A 23,130-nucleotide genomic window follows, 5' to 3' on the forward strand; every position below is an offset into this window, starting at 1 on the left:
ATTCAGGATTTTGAACATTTCCATTAACTATTCACTATGCCACCAAGAGAGAGAAAGAGAGAGATTGTATGTAAACTGTCTCTATATAACTATTTTTGTTAAAATAAGATTTCTATCCAAAGTGCTAAAATCTCCAGCAGACCAGCGGATCATCCGATATAATTTTTTTTCTTCTTCTTTAGTCTGTACGACCATGTTGGATATAAAGACTTTATGAACGACGGAACGATACATAGATGTGGGTGGGGTATCTGTGCTAGTGTAGTAATACTAGTATAGCAGTAGTGCCGCAAAATTAGTAATAGCAGCAATATACATGAATTAAACGTTTAGGGCAACTGCTGGGATCCTTGAGGATCATTTAGCACTTCTTACAACTACTCGAGAAATGAGTTTTTGTAGCCAGAAGTTAGATTTTCTAATACAACAATGTCCATGATAGCCTTCAGTGTTATCCTGAATTACAACGAGGCCAAAGTGGGTGGAGCCTCATGAAGTCATCATTCTGACGATAATTATTGGTTGAAGGTTTAAAGCCAAAATCCGGTACAGGCTATTATTTTTTTTTTTTTTTTTTTAGTAAATAGGTAGATAGCCGATAAATAAAAATTGCTTTTTTGGGACATTGGATACAGCAGTTATCAAATCAAGCTTGTCTACTATGTCTTTGAAAATACCAACTATTCCCTACATCTTGTCAATCTGATTGTGACCTATAAAGTAGATTATAATTTCTTAGGACACTTATTTTGGGAGTTAGACTAATAATTGAAGCGTTTTTGTATTTATTAACATATTTTGTTGGTTTGTTCATTATGACAATTATCAGTGGAGAGGATTCAGAGTTCATAAAGGTGTACTGCTTTGCTTGTATTTGAATTCTTATGTCATTGTTGCCAGAGGTATAGCCTTCTTTACGTAATAGCCAATCATCCATCGAGAAAGAGGGAAGAAATGCTGTCATTAGTTACGTAACGAGTGCGTTCGAAACCTTATCTCTGAGTAGGTTGGCCGTCTTCAAAAAAAGTCACTTTTATATTATAAGTACCAAATTTATTCAACCTACGTAATGCAGAATACAGTCAAATTTATGTGTAGATATAATGTGTATTCTGAATAAGCGTTAAATCTATGAAATGCATAGATAAAAAGTTATTGCCAAAAAACCGTGTTACAGAAGCCCTGAATCTCATAGTAGTTATGTGATAGCTTGGCGCGCACGCGCGAGAGAGAAACCCTTTTAATAAAATGATTTAAAAAAAAAGTGGGAATCTGTCAAGAATATCTGAGCTACTATTTTTCAAGACAATAATATACCATTTTGGTTTATGTATATGTTTGTGTATTTCTTATGTATATATATATATATATATATAGATATATATATATAATATATATACATATATATGTGTATATATATATACTATATATATAATATATTATATATAGATATATATATTATATATGTATATTATTTTATATATATATATATATGCTATATAGTATATGATATATTATATGATATATATAATACTCACACATGTACAATGTACATAATGCAAAGTGGTATAACATTGTTTTAAAAAATGTGGCTTCGCTAATCTTGACATGATCCCAAAAACGTTTTCTTGTCCTTTTGCCATTCCAAGATGAATAGTCGAGAGACACAAGTACTCTCAAAATGAATACTCAGTATATTTTTCGTTGTTACTAACAGTTCTACAAAAGTGAAATGTGTGCTTACTTTCTGCTTTCCTTACATAACGGAAATTAAATCTAACTATTCACGCAAAACTTTACACGCATAATTGTCACTCGTGTAACGAGAGCAGTTATAATTTGGCCTTTAAAGTGAACGCTTTGCCGTTCTAAATTACCCTAATTATCTTTGGATATTATCTTTTGTTTTATTCTTTCTTTTTCCCATTTAACTATGAATACATTCAAATTTCACGAATGGAGTTCTCAAGAGAAATTTAGACTTTCTGTGCTTTTCAGCCTTTCAGGGTTGAAGGATATAACTTTCATGAAGCAATTTACATTAGTAATATTTATGTTTTACCCAATAGCAGTTAATTTCGAAAGGATGAAAGGATACAAATATCTGCTGTATATAATTGCAATTTCAAAAGAATATCATTTCATGTCACGTTCATTATAGACGGGAGCACCAAAGGCATTGTGATGAACGCTTTGGGAATAAGTGTTTACACAACAAACACAAAACTATATTCACCTTTATCCTTTTCTGGAGGCACAGTGTTAAATACTGCCTTGAGGCAAGCTTATCCATTTTTTCTACATTTTCTACTTATTGCATTTTTAGGCAGCTGATAAGGATTTGATTTAATTCATATATTTTTAGTGAAATATGTTCCATTGAATTTTTTGCCAGCCGATTGAACATTATTAGTTAAATATGATTTCATCACATCCAGTTAAACGCAGTATAAATCAGACCTCTCTCTCTCTCTCTCTCTCTCTTCTTATCTTTTACATTTTTCGAATGGATCACACAAAACCAGTGATGGGACCAGAAAGCAATTTATTCCCCAAAGCGACTTCAATTTACCGTGATGTTATAAATGAAATCCAATTACAAGAGTTCTCTCAGCATAAGGAGAAGGCGAGAAAAGATCTGAAGGAGGAAAAGTAGAAAAGAGAGGACGTAAGGAAACCATACTTTCTTCCAGCCGACAGTAAATAACCGCAATCAATATTACTACAGCTAATCGTGATTGGCGGAAGTTCGTGCTACTCACCTCCCAACCAGAGGTATCCGTTGAAATGTATCGACCAGTCAGGAGCAAGAGGAAAGCTTCAGTGATATCGGCTGCTGATATTGACCATCAAGTCCACAAATATAGAGCAGTGTAAGATGGGACACAGACCCATATTCAGTTCTTGAGAGGCACTCAAAGCCGACATCATTCCAGAAGGCTAATTTCCCAGGACGAGAAAGAAATAAAAGAAAGAAAAAGTTTTCGATAAACAATGGTTTGGAGCAATATCTGTTAGTGTCAGATCCTCTATTAATGTGATTAAATGCAAATAGGATCTATAAAGTCTGATGGTGTTTGAATCCAATATCTACAATAATACGTATCCTTTATAAAAAAAAATATATTAAGAATTTATGGGAAATTTCATACTATCATTATATTTTCTCTGCCAACGAGGTTGGTATGTGAATGAGTTATACTAGCGTGAGCGTGGGGTATGTGTATAAATCCATGTGAACGTATATAAATAAGGGTTGATTTGATGTATGTAAATACCATATTTTCTTTAATATATATACATTGTATATGATATGTATAATATAATAATCTATATATATACACACACACACACATATATATATATATTATTACGTATTAGGGCCTTGTGAGAGACTAGATACGTAAACAGAAATGATTGAGGGATTTCAAGAGGGAATTGCTTGAACTTACCGTAAACTGATTATTATTGATTCTTTCTTTAGAGGGAAGGTCGCCAGAAAACTCAGCTCGTTACTTTAAAAACTATTTATTTACAAAGAGGCCCGTGCTGGCCTGGAGAAAAGTTAAAGGATATTGGCCCCCACGTTTGGGGCTTATAGTCTCATTCAATTCAAGCTGATTTTCATTCACGTGGGTTGATGCACACTTGCGGACAGAGAGACGGCACGTGACTCATGGAATCTGGAAAAGAAATCCCAGATTAAACGACATGAAAGAAAAAAAAAATGACTTCTTGCTTTGATTAATTAATTCTCTAATATTGGGGAAGGTAAACTCGAATGGTTCACTGAGGTATGCACGAAAACTAGGTCTTGAACAAGTCACAAAGGGGAGCACGTGGCCCGATGAGGACAAAGGGCTTCTGATGTAGAAGGGGTAAAATAAGAATTGGAAATGAATTTAGCAAGAGTCGTATGGTAGTAAAAAGGTGCTGGGTTGAAGTTTACACTTTCAGACGTACCTTTATGCAATATTCTGGGTATCCTTGTAGAAGAATGCGGTCCGACCTCTGTTCAGGTCTGGGGTCCGGGTCCACCAGTGCGTCGTGGGTAGGCCTAATTTTGGGAGGCTGGCAATTTGACCTCTGTCCGAGACCACGTCTCGCGGCCGACTGAGAGCGATACTGCTTGCTTTCGAATCACGGGGCTTCCAAAAACCGCCTCGAGCATTGCCTGAAAGGTGGTAAACACAACGCCAGCAAATTGGTTTTAAGGAAAATAGGTCTTATTGTAGAAGTCCCTAAATCCATCTCGAAGCCTAGCTACTCTTGTGACCTGCCTCTCTTACCCTAAGCTTCCGTCAGACCGGAAATATCATTCCTACGACATCCCCACTCTCCCAACAACAGTAGCTTCAGGAGACGGCGATGGCTGCTACTTTTATAATTAAACAAAACTAAAACTCTGCTGGGAAGGCGAGGCGTTCTATAAAACGTAGCAGCGCCCCCTGTTAGGAAGGCATTCACTCCCTTTCGGGCGTGAAGGTCTTGGCTTAAATAAGTTGATCGCCTCGACAACCCAGTTCTCCTACTCTAACTTGAAGTTTTTTGAGCAGCGATACGACTGACTACAATGGCCTACCTAACTTATAGGCAAAGATGCTAAGTGTACTAACTTAATATAGTGATGTAGTCTAGCCTAATAAATAACTACAGGTTGTCTTGTGACGACAGTCTACTCTACCCCTAGATAAGGTTACTTGAAAATTCTACTTGCTACTAACCTAATGCCCTGGTACTAAATCATTAGCCTAACCTACTCAATACATTTAAATGAAGACGCAATCATTCCAGAGTGTGGTACGCACAGCAGTAGTTCAGCGACGGAATTGTAAAAATACATGATAAGAGGTAATGATGCTTGGGGATGATGAGTGGTTAGTTGACCAGGAGGGAAATGCAATGAGGTAGTTATATTTAAGTGAGGGTTAGTATTACAATGGCTAGGGGTTAGAGGGTTAGTGCTACTGGCAGAGATCAGGCGCTGGCTACCTTCTCTGGGTAGGTGCCAGGATCATTCTGCAAATGAATGTGACACTGTACCTTCGGGCACAGGTGTCAAGGAGAGCATGTGGCTCTTTTGTGTTAGTTGTTAATGACGTCCCTTCTTCTTCTTCTTCTTATTCCTCCAGGACCTGGCTATACCAGTCCTTGGAGTAGACGGAGGCACCGACTCTGGGGAAAGGCCAGAAACGCCGGCAGGAGCAGAGGCAGTGGTAGCCTGAGGCGGTATGAAGGTGAGGTCTGCCGGAGGTTCATCCTCGGGCGACAGTGGTGAGGGTGAAGAAGACGGAACTAGTGATTGGCCATGGGCTGCGGTAAGCTCCATGCCTGTTGGAGGATCTCCTGTAGGAGGATCCTTGGGTAGGTTAGGCGCCGGCACTAGCTCGGGGCCAGGCGCAGAAGTCAAGTTCGGTGGTGGCTCTACGTCCAGGCTGGACGGAGCTTGGTACTGGACAGTGCGGCCAAGTGGCACTGGCAGAGAGTTGAGGTCGACTGGACCTGTGGCGGGTACCGGAGGTGCAATACCTCTCAGCGTGCCCTTGGAAAATGGGAGACAGAGGCTCCTGTCTCTGGTTGAAGGCTAGGCCTTGTGGAACATGGACAGTGTCCGCTGCTGATAGTCGGCTAGGGCACCTAGGCCAATTAGTAGAGTGCCCTATTACGTTGCAGGTTTTGCAACGGAACTGTGAATGATCAATCTCCCTTCCTGGTAACGAGGGAGACTGTTGGTGGTTGTACTTCCTGGAGGAAGTAAAATTTCGATTACTCCTTGCTTTAGAGTGATTGGACGTGGGTTAGGACCCCTAGGCTTTTTGGAATGCGAGGGAGACTTCATGTCTTGCCCTAGGAGGAGGTCGTAACCTCCTGGAATGTAGCTTGCAACTGCAAGAGTACATACCTTGGAGAAACTAGGTCTGGTGACCCTCAATTGGACGGTCGGAAGGATCAGTTTAATGTGATTGATACCTTCAATGGTGATCAATCGACGTCTATCAATGTTAGCCCCTCGTGGGGGGAGAATTTCTTTTTTTAGAGATTTTTTGAATTTTTTTGTTTTTTTTTGTTTTTGGTCTTCCCGTATCAGGGAGATTGAGCGCCAGAAGTCGTCGTAGGCTCTGACGTGGCTTGGCTGATAATGGCTTTGGAGGGGTGCGACGGTTATAGGGCCCTTAGCTGGGGGTCCTAGAGAAGAAAGGATTGGTGACGGCCATTGCGATGGCCGGAATATTGTGGTTCGCGCACCCTCCGTAATTTGCAGACATGTACCCTTGCGGCCACAGTCTCGGCAGAACTTGTTCCAGAACCTCTTCCGTGGCACTGGATGATAAGGCCGAGATGGCCCCACAGGTTGCGAATCTGCGGAGTCACCAAGGCTGGCAGTGTGCTCTGGCACAGGTGAAGAGTCCTCTCTGGCAGTGATGTGACGTGGGGAGGTTAAGGAAACCTCCGTTGAATCATCCTCGGAAGCAAGTCCGGGGTTAACTGGTGGGCTTACCTCTTCCAGAGTGGAGGAGGTAGGCGGTAAAATGGTAAGAGGCTGAGATGATGCGGGAGAAAAAACGTCTGGCTCTGGACACTGGGTCAGGGCCAGGTTCACAAATAAAAGGGATGTCTGGGACATCGGAGGCACTAGCCTCTGAATCTAAAATATAGGGTTGATTATCTGGCATGCTGCAGGTGTCCGGTGCATCTGGTAGTGGGAGCTGCGTCCAGGGGAGATACGGCTTAAGTAAATCTCGGCCCAATATCACCTGATAAACATCATGAAATTGGTCCACTACGCCCAGGCGGCACAATGTGGTTTCCTTGGTCACCTGGTCCAGAAAGGGCATTTTCACATTCAGAAGGACTGAAGGAACAGAATAGAGGTTACCGTCAATCCATTCGAACTGAATTTCTTCGTCCGTCCGGATTTTGGCACCCCTAGGCAATGCCTTTCTGGAAATAAGGGAGACCTGGGCTTCGGTGTCGGCCATGACTTGTACCCACTGATAGGGCGTAGGAGACAGTTCATCAGGCAGGGCTACATGGTAGCCTTGGAGAAGTTCACCCTGGAAGCTCTCCTCCCAAGGTAGAGACCGACTTGGGCACTGGTCGGAATCCACAGCATGCCCACGCACACAACAAGTGGTGCAGAACCTCCGCAACACCTCTTACCGGGAGTCCAGCTCATGGTCTGGGGCTTGGAAACTAGCAGAGAGATTGCGTCATCTAGGAGAGCTAGCTCATGCTTTCTCTCTCTTCTCTTTCTTTTCCTCTCTGCTTTCTCTGGCTATCCTCTCTGCTTCTCTTTCTTTTCTCTCTGCTTCTGCGGCTTTCCTCTCTGCTTCGCTTTCTTCTTTCCCTGCTGGCGCGCAGCAGCTGCTGCGTCTTTATCCCACTGTCAAGTGCTGGTCCAGTGTAACCAGCCTCCCTGCCCAGAGTTATGAGGGCTCCGAGCTTCTCTAGCTCTCTGGCAAAGAAGTCACGGGAAGCAGGGGAAGACATTTCCCTTAGGCTACAGTAGAGGCTCGGAAGAAAATGAAAATAATGGCCAGGAAAGGGTACTGAATGGAATAGGAGTGCCTACTGTGGAAAGTGGCACTCACTTGGAAATGTGTTCTGCGACGTGGTAATGAAAAGTGGAAAGACTGGGTGCTCGGTGGCACTTTGTGAATGGCACCTTCTGCTGAGGTGAAAAAATCGAATGAAGTGTGCTGTGTACGTCACACTTAAGGGCGTTCCTAAGTTGGGAGACGCTGGAATGGGCTACCTGTAGGTCCAATACAGGTGCACGGCACTTTCGGAGGCGTTCCTTGGTGGAGTGATCCAAAATGGTGGATACTCTAATGAATGGGCGTTCCGTAGGACGGACACGCAGGTTTGACAGCACTTAGGGCTGGTATTGCGGCGCTTCGGGAGGCGTTCCCTTTGATGAGTGTTCCGAAGGATCACTGACCCTTGTACACGGACACACTAGTTATTTGGGCGTTCCGTAAGGACGGAACACGCAGGTAGAATGGCTACCTGTACGGCCTGTACAGGTGCAATGGCACTTATGAGGAGGCGTTCCTTTGAGCACTGGTATCGTGCTGGTGTGTCCCGGACACTACCTGCAGTATACTTAAATATACTGAAGTGAAATGGCACTCTGTTCGGGGCAGAGTGTAATGGTGGAGGAGAGAAAGTAAAAGGTGGGAGTACTTCAGCGGCCAGTCGGTGAACAGTGTCAAGAATTAGTGGCACTGTAAAATGATAAGACCTGACGTGCACTGGTGGTGGCCAGTCCTAAACTGGTAACGACTTCCCTGTCTGGAAGTAATGAATTTGCGTGGCACACTGTGCGTATTGTGCTTGCGGTATACGCAAGTCTTACGTGATAAAGAAAATGAAAAGACCACTCGGGCAACGACAGGTAATGGAATTGAAAATGCTCAGTCCCTCGCTGAAGTACTCGGTAAATGAAATAAATAAATGTTTGCAAACTGCAATGGACACATGCGCGTACGTATCACGCTGTGTAAATGAAAGACACAAGAGACTAAAATAAGGTTAATTCGGCATGCTATAATTAATGGTAAGATGTAGTACTCTTGGCTTCGTGAATACTGGGTTCTGGTTTTCTCTCTCTCTCTCTCTCTCTCTCTCTCTCTCTCTCTCTCTCGGAGAGGGTGAAAAATGATATGTGAATGAACTCCCTTATATTTGAATTGAACTACTAATGTTCGTTTAATATGACGCAACTTGCGTTAAATGATTTACTAACGTTAACGTGAAATGAAAGAATTGCTTTGGATAACGTTTTATGAAAAATGATAACGCGCTCGCGGTGAACGATGTTTACGTTAATGTTAGCGGCTTGCGCTTATGAAATGATTTGCGTTTCGATATGAATTTTACAAAGACGCGTTTTACGTTAACAATTCTTGTGATTTGCTCTACTTTTAAGATTTACGTTAACTTTACGTAAGGACAAGTGAAAAATTACGGTAAGGATTTGAAAACGATGTTAGCAAACAATTGTGAATGAGGTTACGTTAAGTGCGAAGTGAAATGAAACTTCGCTCAGCGCGCGAGTGAGCGATGCGAGGTGAAACATGTGAGGAGAGCTGACCAGCGCGGGCGAATCAGCTGATTCTCTGTAAATGCGAAGGCAATTTACAACACAAAATACTACTTTCTTATTCAAGGCGAATTACGTTAATTTTTCTGGCAGGACGATAGATACTAGTACCAAGATCGATATTATTTACGTTAAAACTTTGAGACTTACGTTACTTTGCTTAAATTGTTTACATAATGTTGAAAGAGGAAACAAACATGGCTGCCGCTGTGAATGAGACGAAGGTTGGTTGAGACCGCGCAGGCGCGAGAGAGCGCGAAGCTGAATTAGCCGAGAGGTAAGCGGTTACCAACACTTGGAATGAAACTAAGTTAAAAATGAATACCCTAACATATCACAGACAAAAGAATTGTACACTTCTTTTGCCGTAACTATTAGTAAAACACTCCTAACTAGCTAGGCTTTCAAACACAGCAATAAACCCTGGCAAAGCACTTCCTAGTTTGATCTGGTCCTTTCTGGCATCTATCTAATACACGTGTTCGTGTAAGCTCCTACGACAACAATGCGATTTACAAAACAGAATTCGCTCGGCGCTCTGGCCGTTACAATATAATAATATTTCTACCTTCACATTTGTTTAAAACACTTCTACAATAAAAATACTTAAACGTACCTTAAGCTAACATTGGTTATAGAATAATCATATTAATGAATGGAATACCTTACCGTGAGTCAGTGTGTCTTCTTTCCCTGCAAGTGTGCTTGATTTACGCTTTGTAACATAATTTACAGTTTACGTTTTACAACGGATAACGCGATTTACAAGCTTTTTAAGCAAGCCCGGATTCGATCCTCGGCGAGGTCGACAATATTACGTATATAGGGCCTTGTGAGAGACTAGATACGTAAACAGAAATGATTGAGGGATTTCAAGAGGGAATTGCTTGAACTTACCGTAAACTGATTATTATTGATTTCTTTCTTTAGAGGAAGGTCGCCAGAAACTCAGCTCGTTACTTTAAAACTATTTATTTACAAAGAGGCCCGTGCTGGCCTGGAGAAAAGTTAAAGGATATTGGCCCCCACGTTGGGGCTTATAGTCTCATTCAATTCAAGCTGATTTTCATTCACGTGGGTTAATGCACACTTGCGGACAGAGAGACGGCACGTGACTCATGGAATCTGGAAAAGAATCCCAGATTAAACGACATGAAAGAAAAAATGACTTCTTGCTTTGATTAATTAATTCTCTAATATTGGGGAAGGTAAACTCGAATGGTTCACTGAGGTATGCACGAAAACTAGGTCTTGAACAAGTCACAAAGGGGAGCACGTGGCCCGATGAGGACAAAGGGCTTCTGATGTAGAAGGGGTAAAATAAGAATTGGAAATGAATTTAGCAAGAGTCAGTATGGTAGTAAAAGGTGCTGGGTTGAAGTTTACACTTTCAGACGTACCTTTATGCAATATCCTGGTTATCCTTGTAGAAGAATGCGGTCCGACCTCTGTTCAGGTCTGGGGTCCGGGTCCACCAGTGCGACGTGGGTAGGCCTAATTTGGGAGGCTGGCAATTTGACCTCTGTCCGAGACACGTCTCGCGGCCGACTGAGAGCGATACTGCTTGCTTTCGAATCACGGGGCTTCCAAAAAACCGCCTCGAGCATTGCCTGAAAGGTGGTAAACACAACGCCAGCAAATTGGGAAGGAAAATAGGTCTTATTGTAGAAGTCCCTAAAATCCATCTCGAAGCCTAGCTACTCTTGTGACCTGCCTCTCTTACCCTAAGCTTCCGTCAGACCGGAATATCATTCCTACGACATCCCCACTCTCCCAACAACAGTAGCTTCAGGAGACGGCATGGCTGCTACTTTTTAATAAATTAAACAAAACTAAAACTCTGCTGGGAAGGCGAGGCGTTCTATAAACGTAAGCAATATATATACATATATTATATATATATATATATATATATATATATATATATATATACATATATATATATATATATTATCTATATATATATATATATATATATATATATATATACAATATATATATTACATATATACATGTATATATTATGCATTTATATATGTATTAACATACATCAAATCAACCCTCATTCATATATCTTCACATGGATATGCACACTTACACCACGCGCGCACAAGTATAACATTCACAAACCAAACCTTGTTGGGAGAGAAAATGCACACACACACACACACACACACACACACACATATATATATATATATATATATATATATATATATATATATACGTATATATATGTATATGTATTGTATGTATATATTACAATATGAAGTCCAAAGCCTTGTATGAATAAAGAATATTTTGGTAAAGTCATGACTGTAATCTTGGCTTCGAAATGAAGTCATTTGGATTAAGGGAAGATCTTTCTTGCCCTTGCCCAAGGACCAGGTGGAATCTCGGTGCTTCTATTGAAACTGAATTGTGAATGCTCCCCACAGATGCTTTCTAAATGTTATGTAAAACGAATCGGGAAACATCAATTCTAGTCAAGAGAGGTTCTCCTTTGATTGAAGCGAACAACTGCATGTGTCATTAAACGAGATGCATTGTTGTTTAAGATGCATTGAAATGAGGAATTCGTGGAGAGATTTGTTCACAAAAGTACCTCACTTAAAAGTTTATGTGTGTTACGGCATGAGGTTAAGTACTCTGATGGCTTACGCCTAATTCATGGTAGGATGTCATTTCATTTACTAATCAGAGGAAGATGTCGTCAGCATCTACAAATGTCCCTATAAGGAAAATGAAAGTAGAAAACGTGGCTGTTTCTTCCATTGATGAAATAATTAAGCTTCAATTCAGATAGCTATGCTTATATGCATGAATGTTTCATTTGAAATAGAATCATGTAATTAAACAGTCTTTCAGTTAGTTTTAATTACTATTAAATTTGAATGCCCCTTATTCTAAAATATCCGAGATATTCTCCAGTTTTATTGAGGTAGTCTTAATAATTTCAGACGCGAAGGGACTGAGTTCCGAACTGATATAAAGTAACAGGTAATTCATAGGATCAAAATTTAATGGCAATTGTTGAGTAAAAAAAGTTGCAATTAGTCCAAAGCACAAAAATTCTTCCACCTAAAGAAATTGAAAAATCATAAACAATTTTCCGTAATTGCACTCAAAGGTGGATGATGAATTAGGATGAAATAAAGAAATTCCCAGGTACGTTTTTCATCCAGAAAACTATGAATAGTCTTCATAAAACTTTTTCGAAATGATAGTTAGATAATGAGAATGAAAGGTATTCAACACAGAAATTAAATGTCAGGCAAGATATACGGATTGAATATATGTGTAAATGTTATTTAATCCCTAAGATTGCAGCCCTCGTCTTTATAAACGTGTAGAGAGAAAACAAAGCAACGCCAAGACAGTCAAAAAAAGAATGATTATGTATGGCTTGGTCGAGTTGACCTAGATTTGATTCACTTGTCAGAAGTCACACTAGCGACACACTGCTGAATTTATACTAGTCATAAAAGCTTTCAAACTAAAGCTTAAGGCTTTCTAAGGCAATGGTTAGTATGATACAAACACGCATCTCTGAGGTCACAAAGTAAAACAACAGAATCAATGTTAAAAACAAATATAATATACAAAACTAATGAAAATGAACATATTGCGCAAAATAAACAAATGAAAAACTTAGATTTATTATGAAACAAGGGTTGTATTCCCAGTCATGTAACTTGTTTTTTCTATTTTGTGAACCGCAGCTATGAATAACTGAGTAGAAAAAAATCGAAACATGAGAATAGAAAATGGAAAATACGCGCACACATTAGTACCATAATCGGGAAACGAGGTTACAATGCATTGCAGTTATAAAATAAAGGCCGCATTCTAATTAGACAGAATTCAACTACACTCGTCAGCATATTCGAGTTGAGCTCTATTGCATCTGGATCGTGAGAATTCCATCTGTTCTAATGGTTCCATTACTGTAGTTCCCAGTAATATATAATTCTCACTGGGCTGATTTTCCGCTTGAATAGACAAGTATATAATGCGCTGAAATTTCTTTGTCGCATTCAGCCACGGCCCATGAAACTCTCAACCTCGCCCATGAGACTTTCACCCATAGCCCGGTGGTGGTGTGTGTTGTTGGCATCTATAGCGCTGCCAGACGCACGATCAGAGCTAATTTTAACATTAAAATAAAAACTACCAAGATTAGGGTGCTGCAATTTAATATGTTTGATGATTGGAGGGTGGATGATCAACACACCAATTTGCAGCCCTCTAGCCTCAGTAGTTTATAAGATCTGAGGGCGGACGGGCAGACAAACAGCCAACTCATTAGATTTCTTTTGACAGACAACTAAAATCGGTAAATTAAACGAGTCTTGGGTTATCAGAATGTTCCAACAATTTCAAAATGATTTATAATTTCTTTTTCAGTTAGCTTATTATAACTTTAATTCTTGTAATGAATCCAATTAAGTGACTAGAACCTCAGTTGATAAAAAGATATTGATTAAAAGATATTACTGACTCTCCAAAAATGAAACTAATGAGATTACCTACCAAAATACTGTAATATATCAGAGATTTGAGGAAAACGAACTTGAAAATAGTGATTAATGGGACTAATCTAAACCCCTACCTTTGTTCAACTATAATCATATAAATAAAAGTTTCATGCATAAACACGTACTATGTGAACTGAAGCCTACTATATCATCGATCTGTGAGGGTTTTCATCGGATTTCGACAGATTATGCAAGTCCATTTTATAAAAAGTAAAAAGTGTAAAACATTTCTGATTACCCCTTAACGAAACGCTTAGAAAATTAGAATCTTAATTCTAGAACTAATGCGCTATCCTGATAGAGTTCTGATACACGTTAGAGTTACCCATCATCTTTTGACTCGTCCGCGTAGCGTATATTCCCGAACTGTAACCGAGTACCGAACCTTCCCTGAAAAAGCGGGAACACATAATCTTAAAATCCAACCATAGAATTTCCTTGAAAATGATCGCATTATGTTTCCACCACACAAGTTATCTACACTATATAATTTTTTACCAGCCGGACCTAACCTAACCTACCCTAACCTAACCTACGGCATGGCAAAAAAACTGGGTTGGTGCAGTACTATTATGCATCTCGGGATTTTTGCACCCGAAGTATGTCCCTTTCAGCTTTCTAATAGTGGGGTCACTCTGAAATAATTGTAGACAATTTTATTTTAACCGCCATCAATGAAAACCAGTAGCTGTCTTTCTTTTGCCCCTATGGCCATAAGCCGCCAGTTCTCCTCTTACCACCACTTTCTTTCTTAAATATATAAAAAAAGGAAATCCTTGAACAGAGAAATGAAGTGTGATTCCATTAATCTATTACGCGGGAGATATATCATCTCTTCAAAAGAGGGGAAAGTACAAGATTACCATAAATACGGTTATTAATATGAGAAATCACCCGACTGACATAAATCACGATTTTACTCTGTATGACTGATGAGGACACATTTTTAATAACACTTCTTAATATCTGGTGCTGTCAGATTTTATGTTCCATTTATAGTGTAGATCATTATAGCATGTCATAGCTGTACTATTTAATGTTTCCCTTTACAATTTTACGAATATTTGAGGCTAATTTTCATCAAAATAGATCGTAATTCCTCATATAATAAAACCTGCTCTTTTAATGCAAATTTAGAAGGTAATATCGGTTAATTAATGCAAATGGCTTACTTAACTGACCATTTTATTTGCAATAATAAAAACCTACCTGATGCGTATGCACGAAAGGTTTTACAAACAGACAGAAATTCCAAAAACCTTTAATAAATCTATCTGTTATTCACTTAGAAAAAATTCAACCCATTGTACAATTTAGCTCTGAAATACAACGTCAGTGAGTTCATACGTACATATACAGACACCAGTATCTAGTTTTTGAAAGTTAAGCGAAACAATATTTTCCCAGAGGATATGCAGTTATTGAAACATATATGAATAACGATATAATGAGGTAGCTTGCGTTTTTCCTGCATCGGATACCTTTGTTCATTACCTCCATTCCTCTCGTAAAAAAAAATTACTGCGCAAATCGCTGCTGGTATGTAACCTAATGACAAAATTTAAAAAGTTCGTAATAAAATGCCAGGAATTTAAAACTTGCTACTTCCTGGAACATAACATTATTGAGATTTCATCTATATAAACAAAAGAAACAAAACAATGCCATTTCGACGTGATTATCAGAGTCGCTCAAATTAAAACATTAATCTTAAAATGAGTATGTGATTTATACTATTTTCATAAGGAAGAGTATATATATATTTACGTTCCTACTTTTTTGTATGTTTTCCGCGGTGAATACCGTTCTCATTGCACAAAACAATGCATGGTGCATGGTATTCTGTGCAATAATTGTGTTTCTTCATTACCAATATGTGAAAAAACAATTGTATCCCCTTTTTCTTCAAAGAGAAAGAGAGAGAGAGAGAGAGAGAGAAAGAGAGAGGGGATGGGGACTGCTTCACTGTCAAATTAATTAATTTGAAATCTCCTCCTTTATGAAACTCGAAATATCTCTTTAAAAGAGTTCTTCCGAGAAAGGTGTGCAATAAGATATTGAGCCATATTCATTTTAATTAGTTTCATATTCCAATATACTCTTTGCTTAACAAATAAGACAAAGAAACTCCCCACAAATGCAAATGCTCAGAAAAAGAGAGGTGACAGATTTAATTCGTTGTTTAAAATAAAGCTGCATTCAGGTAATAATTACCTTCAGAATATAAACAAAATAAAAAAGGAGAGCGGAAGGAACATCCTAAAGCCGGGGAGCTGAAAGATAAACCTCTGAAAGACCATGTGATCACTGTCAGGGTTTTAAAGGAAATATGAATGTAGCACCTGTCAGTAGCAATAGATTAGATACTGTTGTGGAGTGAATTTACAGTTTAGGCCAAAGGCCAAGCCCTGGGGCCTATAAAGTCATTCAGCGCTGGAAAGGAATTATGAGAGTAGGTAGGCCTAAAAGTGTAACGGGAGGAAAACCTCGCAGTTTGCGTTATAAAATAACTATTAGGAGAAGGTGGAAACCAAGATGGAAGAAAGATAATATGGATGGAGGTACATTAAAAAGAATGAAAGGGGTTTCAGCTAGGGACCGAAAGGACGCTGCAAAGAACCTTTAGTAATCCTTGCACCCCGTCAGGTGCACTGACGGTCCTACCCCTACGGGTGACTAGATATTACACTCCACAGATAAGATCTTGGCTGATCGGTGGAAAGATTAAACGCCCCGTGCAAACAAGAAAAAACAAACGCACTTTTGGGATAAATCCATTATTGATTCTAACTAAAAAAAAAAAAAATTATGATGGCACTACTAGATTCATACGTCATCGAAGGAAGAAAGAAATTTGTCTAAGTAAAAGCAGCCTCAGGAAAAGGTTATAAATAACACAGATACTAAGCTTTTGGAACTAGGAGCCCAATAACTATGATCAGGTCGAGGCCAACATTTTGTTTCCCCAAGGAAACAAAATATGATTTGGAGGAGAGTACGATTTCACCTTAGCACAGAAATAAAATGAAATAAAAGGGTGATAAAAGGCAGATCAAAAAGAACTTAGACGGAACGAGACTCACTCTGACCAACAACTTATCATGGCAGTTCACATCAGGGGGGGAAGCAGCTGATGCCGTGTCTTTTGAGAGGAGGAAAATGCTGTAGCAACGCCAGGTATCAAGTCTCGCCTTGGGACTGAAGTCATTAGGATTAAGGAAGGATCACTCTGACGGCAAGAGAGGCTGATGGAATTTCATGACTATTTTTCAAGATCAGTGATGGAAGGTGCTACGAGGTGGAACGAGTTGACAAGAATATCGAACTGATTAAATTTTCGGTAGAGTAAATTTCCTTTGCGCCGTGGAAAAAAAAAACCCGGTTTACTGATTATGCGAAATCTGCTGATTACTTGGATGAAACTCAACTCTTCTGCAGAGCACTGAATGTAGAAATAAATATGAACGTATATATACATACATGCATATGAGAATATATATATATATATATATATATATATATATATATATATATATTATATATATATATATATATACTGAATCACGAAAGTTTGGAACGTGATAAATCCATTAAATAAAGGTATAAACCACGAAGGAATGCAAGATCTTTCGACTCAACGTCCTTTACTCAGCAGAAAAACTGTTTGTCTGCTTAGTAAAGGATATATATAAAAATATATATAATAATATTATACTTATTAAAATCTATAAATATAATTAATAATTAATTATAAATAATATATTTATTTTTTCTTATATTAAATAATACCCACACCAAAGCAAGGGGACCAAAAACCAGCAACTAGCCCCTGGGCGGAAAACTAAATGACAGTCCAATCATTTACCTTAGAAAGGAAGTAACAGTGGTTTTTTGATCAACATGTCTGTTTAAAGCCACAATTCTGGAGAGAATTATTAATCACAGCATTTTCGGTAGTAGAAAACATACTTTCACGACAAAAGAATTCAAAGAAGATGTAAGAACGTTTTTTTCTCTAAGCTTGGTCGCAATTCCAGTCACGTTACTAGACCGACACTATGTTAAGTAAATTACAGGATTGTTACGGATCTGAGATTCTCAGAGACAATGTTACGGTGTCGAAATATCTTGGAAAGGATTCGACACAATGTTACGGCCTCTGAGAGAGGTCCGCTTCAGGTTCGATATAAAAAAAAAAAAAAAAAAAAAAAAAAAATATATATATATATATATATATATATATATATATATATATATATATATATATATATATATATATATATATATATATATATATATATATATATATATATATATGAACACAAACAGTTGAAACTGGGGATACGAATATAGAAAGAAACACTAACACAACAAAGGTTTATTTACAAGCTTACTAACAAAGGTAAATGCAGAATGTATCTCTTATTTACATAAACGATAGAATCTTACACTGCATGAACTGGGGAAAACAGTGACACAATTCAAATACTTGCGGGCCGTTTACCGACTCGAAGCAGTGGCTTCACAAAAGGAGAACGGCGAAAGCGGACGTCCTCTTGACTCCGTATTGCAGGAACTAGTCTAGTCGTAAGGCAGGAAATCCCCCCTTTTCTTCTCCGAAGTCTGTTCAACGTAGATAACTCGGCCTTCCACACCTGAAGACGACTAGACCAATATCCAACAACTCTCAAACAAACTCTTCTTTTGATTGATACTTCGTCGGTTCCTTCGTTTCTAGTCTCTCTCTGACGATCACTGCTGCTGATCTCTCACTGATAATCTGATCTGTGGCTCTTACTAACTGGTGATCCCTCTCTTTTACGATCTCTCCTCTTACGATCACTGCTCTCCAAAGTTCGTTTCGTTGTATTTTATTACGGCACTTCTGGGGGCGGGGCCCTACGGCGAGCGTCACAGACTCCCGAGTTTACTAGGACTTCCTAGATGAACCTAGACGAGGTATTGCATCAGAAATCGCGGCGTTTCTCATGTAAACGACGAGATCCACAACACTCCTGCCGATCTAGAACAGCCGCGAGCATAGGCGCCTCCAACAGTGGCGCGAAAGCCTTCTTGCTGCCGAACTTCTCGAAAATGGGTTCTCCTTTCCTTTATCTTTCTTTGCTATGAAACAAGTACCATCACAAGGATGCAAAGTGATATTATATATGCTTTTTTGTAAATACTCATAAAAAGTTGAATGTTAAATAATTAAAAAGGATTTATTACAAAATAACTTTGGATGCAGCAGCGCCTAATATCCTTTGTATCTTTTCTTTCTGAGGTGTGAGGTTGTGATAGGCTGTGACATTTAACTTCTCCTTGGAAAGAGTGTGGCCCAAAGTGACAAGCTTTGTCGGGTGGCGCGATGTCGAAGTCGCTGTCTAAGCAGATCAGTGCCACGTCCTGTCTCTATACACGGGCAGATACAGATATGCCTTATGAATCTGTTTTGAGGCTCTTTCTTGGGAGTGACAGTGTGTGTTAGTTCGTGTGTGTGTGTGCGAGCTACTTCCCTACATAATGAGAAAGTAAGTTAGCCAAGATGGGAGATCGCTACAGAGTTGGCGAAGAGCCATCCTTTAACTGTATTTTTAGTGAAGTGTGGGAAATCTGTGTTCAGTGGGTGGAAGCATACTTATTCTTTGGCGAAAAGTGTGGCTTGTTTTGTATTTTAAATATTGTTTTCAAAGATGTTCTAGTTCATTTGACCTTTTTATTTTGCTTTTGAATCTTTTGCTTATCGATATGTTCTCCTGTCTTCTTATAGGCGGATCTGAGACAAAGGGGAACGGATCTGATATTTAGAAATGGGAACTTAACTGATGTTCTGTGGTGTACTAGACTACTATGACTTTTCTAATTTTATGACTAAACTAATGTTGGAGCGGGTTATCTGAGTTCAATCTTTCATGTTCTGTCTTCTTATAGGCGGATCTGAGACAAAGGGGAACGGATCTGATATTTAGAAATGGGAACTTAACTGATGTTCCATGGTGTACTAGACTACTATGACTTTTCTAATTTTATGACTAAAATAATGTTGGAGTGGGTTATCTGAGTTCAATCTTTCATTTAATCATTTTGTTAAGAACCTGAGTTATTTAGTTTATGCTTTGCTCTTAAATAAATGTATTTTCGTACTTCACGAGTCTGATTTAATTGCCTAGGTAATGGAAAGGGGTGGGTGGGTGTGTTGTCGAGAGAGAGAGGGAGAGAGATAGAGAGAGAGAGAGAGAGAAGTGTTGTCGGGAGAGAGAAAGAGAGAGAGAGAGAGAGAGAGAGAGAGAGAGAGAGGAGGGGGGTTTTGGAGAAAGAGAAAATGGATGTCATTTCAGTTTCTAGCTGCACGGTTCATTGCTCCACCAACCTTTTAAGATTACCGAGGTCGGAACCTCGGTAATATATGGTTAAATTCATGAACATATGGTATCACTTTTTTTTTTTTTTTTTTTTTTTTGGTTTTTTTTTGCATTTTTGTTCCATAAAAGTTTCTATAAAAGTTAATTATTATAAAAAAATTATGACCATTCTTTCTCACAAAGATTCTGCTATTTTTATGATTTTTTCTGAACGTTTTTTCGCATATGAAAATAAGGATTTTCATATGCGCAGAACATATGTAGTGCAGCGGCATAGCAAACCAATTGTGCATTTTGTGATGGAAGCACCCAAACATGGAGGAATGATCAAATATTATATGGGGAACATTTTAAGGTATGGAACCAAAGTCGCCGCCATATTGGATTTCAAAATGGCGGCTTAAAATCTTTAATTACAGATAATTCTGGTTATATACCAGCTAGAGACTTGGTTTTTAGTGTCTAGATATACATATTTGAGGTCAAGGAATTGAATGGTTTCAGTTAGAAGTTGATTTGGTGAGCCATATTGGATTTTCAAGATGGTAGGCTAAAAAAAGAGAGAAATTTATGACTGATATATTGGTTCTGTGTCAGCTATATGCTTGATTCTGGTATTTTTCTTTCTATTCAGATTTCAACAACCATGTCGAAAGGGTGTTCAAGGTAGTTGATGTTTCCAAGCCTCTAACTCCACACCAAAACAAAACTGGACTGGGAACTATGTGTTCTGTGTCAAGCTGATAAAGAAGAGTCCCTACAGTGTCCTGCTGCAACTAAAAGAAAAGATTCAGGTGCTGGATACAAGCATTTGAGGACAATATGTTAGCATTCAGTGAACTAGGTGAGCTGCCACAAAATATGGACTTACAACAACTAGATGAAGGCCAAGGGATAGCGCCACTCTGGCTGCCCACCAAACCAAGTGGCACAAGTCATGCAGGGCGAAATACAACACTACCAAGCTACAACAGGCACAGAAAAGAGGGTCATTCTGAAGGAAGCCCTGCCCGCCAGTACAAGCACAAGATGAGTACAAGCGAACTAGATCTAAGGCAGCTTGTGTCGAAAACATATGCAATCATTTTATGCTTCGTCTGCCACCAACAGCTTGGTTCAGAGTTTCATCAAGTAGCGACACTGGAACTAGATAAACACGTTCGCTACGCTGCCGAGTTTCTTGAGGATACCACTCTGTTAGCCCAACTGAGTGCTGGGGATATGGTGGCAAGAGAGGCCAAGTACCACAAGAAATGTTTGACATCCCTATACAACCGCGTGAGGGCAGCAAAAACACTTGCTGAGGAAAGCCAGAGCAAAGTAGATGTCATTTCAGCAATAGTCCTGTCTGAACTGGTAACATACATAGAGGAAACTGCAAAAGAAAGACACTGCTCCTGTGTTCAAGATGGCAAACCTCACTAAGTTGTACACAGAGAATGAACAGCTCGGCATTGTGCTGGAAACACGAGTCCATACAACCAGACTCAAGGAGCGAATCCTGGCATATTTGCCTGATCTGCAGGAGCACAGAAAGGGACGAGATATCCTGCTGGTGATAAGGAAGACATTGGCAGTGCACTAGCCAAAGCATGTCAACATGACATTGACAGTGATGCTGTACACCTGGCACAAGCTGCCCGCATTATAAGGAAGGATATGTTCCAGTCATCTCAGCTTCAATGGCTTCTTCTCAGACAAATGCCAAGAAGAGTCTGTGCCACAACTGCTGCTGACAATGGTCTCCATGATGCTAGAGGGTGCAGGCATCAAAAACCAGGCACGTCAATCATCGTCCTCAGCATCTTTGACCATAGCTCAACTAATCAAATACAACAGTGTGAAACATGAGAGAAGAGGTGCAGGCACAGCCGTGCGACACAGCATCAGTCAAGAGACCTCCTTGTCAATATATCTTGGCTTGATGCTTCATGCCAATACGAGAAAGAGGGAATTAGTTGACACACTATCTGGACTAGGGATCAGCATTGCATATGATAGAGTGCTACGGATCTCTGCAGAGCTGGGCAACGGGACATGTCAGCGCTTCAGATGGAAAAGGTGGTTTGCACCCCAAAGCTCCGCAGTAGAGTGTTCACCACAGCAGCTGTGGATAATATAGACCACAATCCCAGATCCACGACAGCACATGACTCATCCATGGAACTGGTATTTCATTAATACAACATCCGACTATGACAATCAAGGCACAGACCGAGGTATTGTCATCATCGGGGGTATCTCCAATGTCAAGGCTGTGGGTGACCTTCCACAGTATTATACAGATGTACAGCCAGTTACTTCACCTGCCCAAAAAAAACCATGTACCAGCTGGAACCCAAGCATCACTGCAGAGGAATCTTGCACAAGCTGAGCTCGATAAAGAGAAGAAGTGGCTCCAGGCTGTGAAGGATGCATGTGACAGTGGCGATACACAGATCCAGGAAACATTTTCGTGGGCTGCACGTCATGCAGAGAGCCAAGCAGCCCAGCATACTAATATCACAGTCACACCCACTGCCTTGCTACCCCTCTTCCATGACCAAGCCCACTCAGTGGCAATGATCCGTCATGCCATGGATGTAGTGAAAGCGGCGGTCAATGAGCTAAATCCTGGACAGATACCCGTCATCACACTGGACCAACCACTGTATGCAATCGCCAAGGAGGTGCAATGGAACTGGCCAGACACATTTGGTGAAGATCTATTTGTAGTAATGCTAGGCGCTCTACACACAGAGATGGCAGCTTGGAAGACAGCAGGAAACTGGCTGCAAGACAGTGGTTGGACAGAGGCATTGGTTAGGCAGAGATAGCAACAACAGGCAACAGAAGACTCCTTCCTGCATGCAGCTCATGTCAGCCGTACAAGACGCGACCAGGTAGGGTGCTGCTGCTGCCCTGCACATACTTCAGCACCATGCATATACTAGATACATTTCTGACCTTGGCATCTGCACCAAGTGAGATTTCTGAGGACACATTGGCAACCCTGGAGAGATACATGTACTCCTGTACGACCAAACATGTACATGTTCAGAGGTGAATCTGGCAATACCTCCAACACAGGCAGCCCTAGAACAGCATGTGAAGAGGCAACGTACCAGGGTGGATATTGTTGGGG

The sequence above is a fragment of the Macrobrachium nipponense genome, chromosome 10 (genome assembly GCF_015104395.2).
Source record: "Macrobrachium nipponense isolate FS-2020 chromosome 10, ASM1510439v2, whole genome shotgun sequence".
Lineage (NCBI taxonomy): Eukaryota > Metazoa > Arthropoda > Malacostraca > Decapoda > Palaemonidae > Macrobrachium > Macrobrachium nipponense.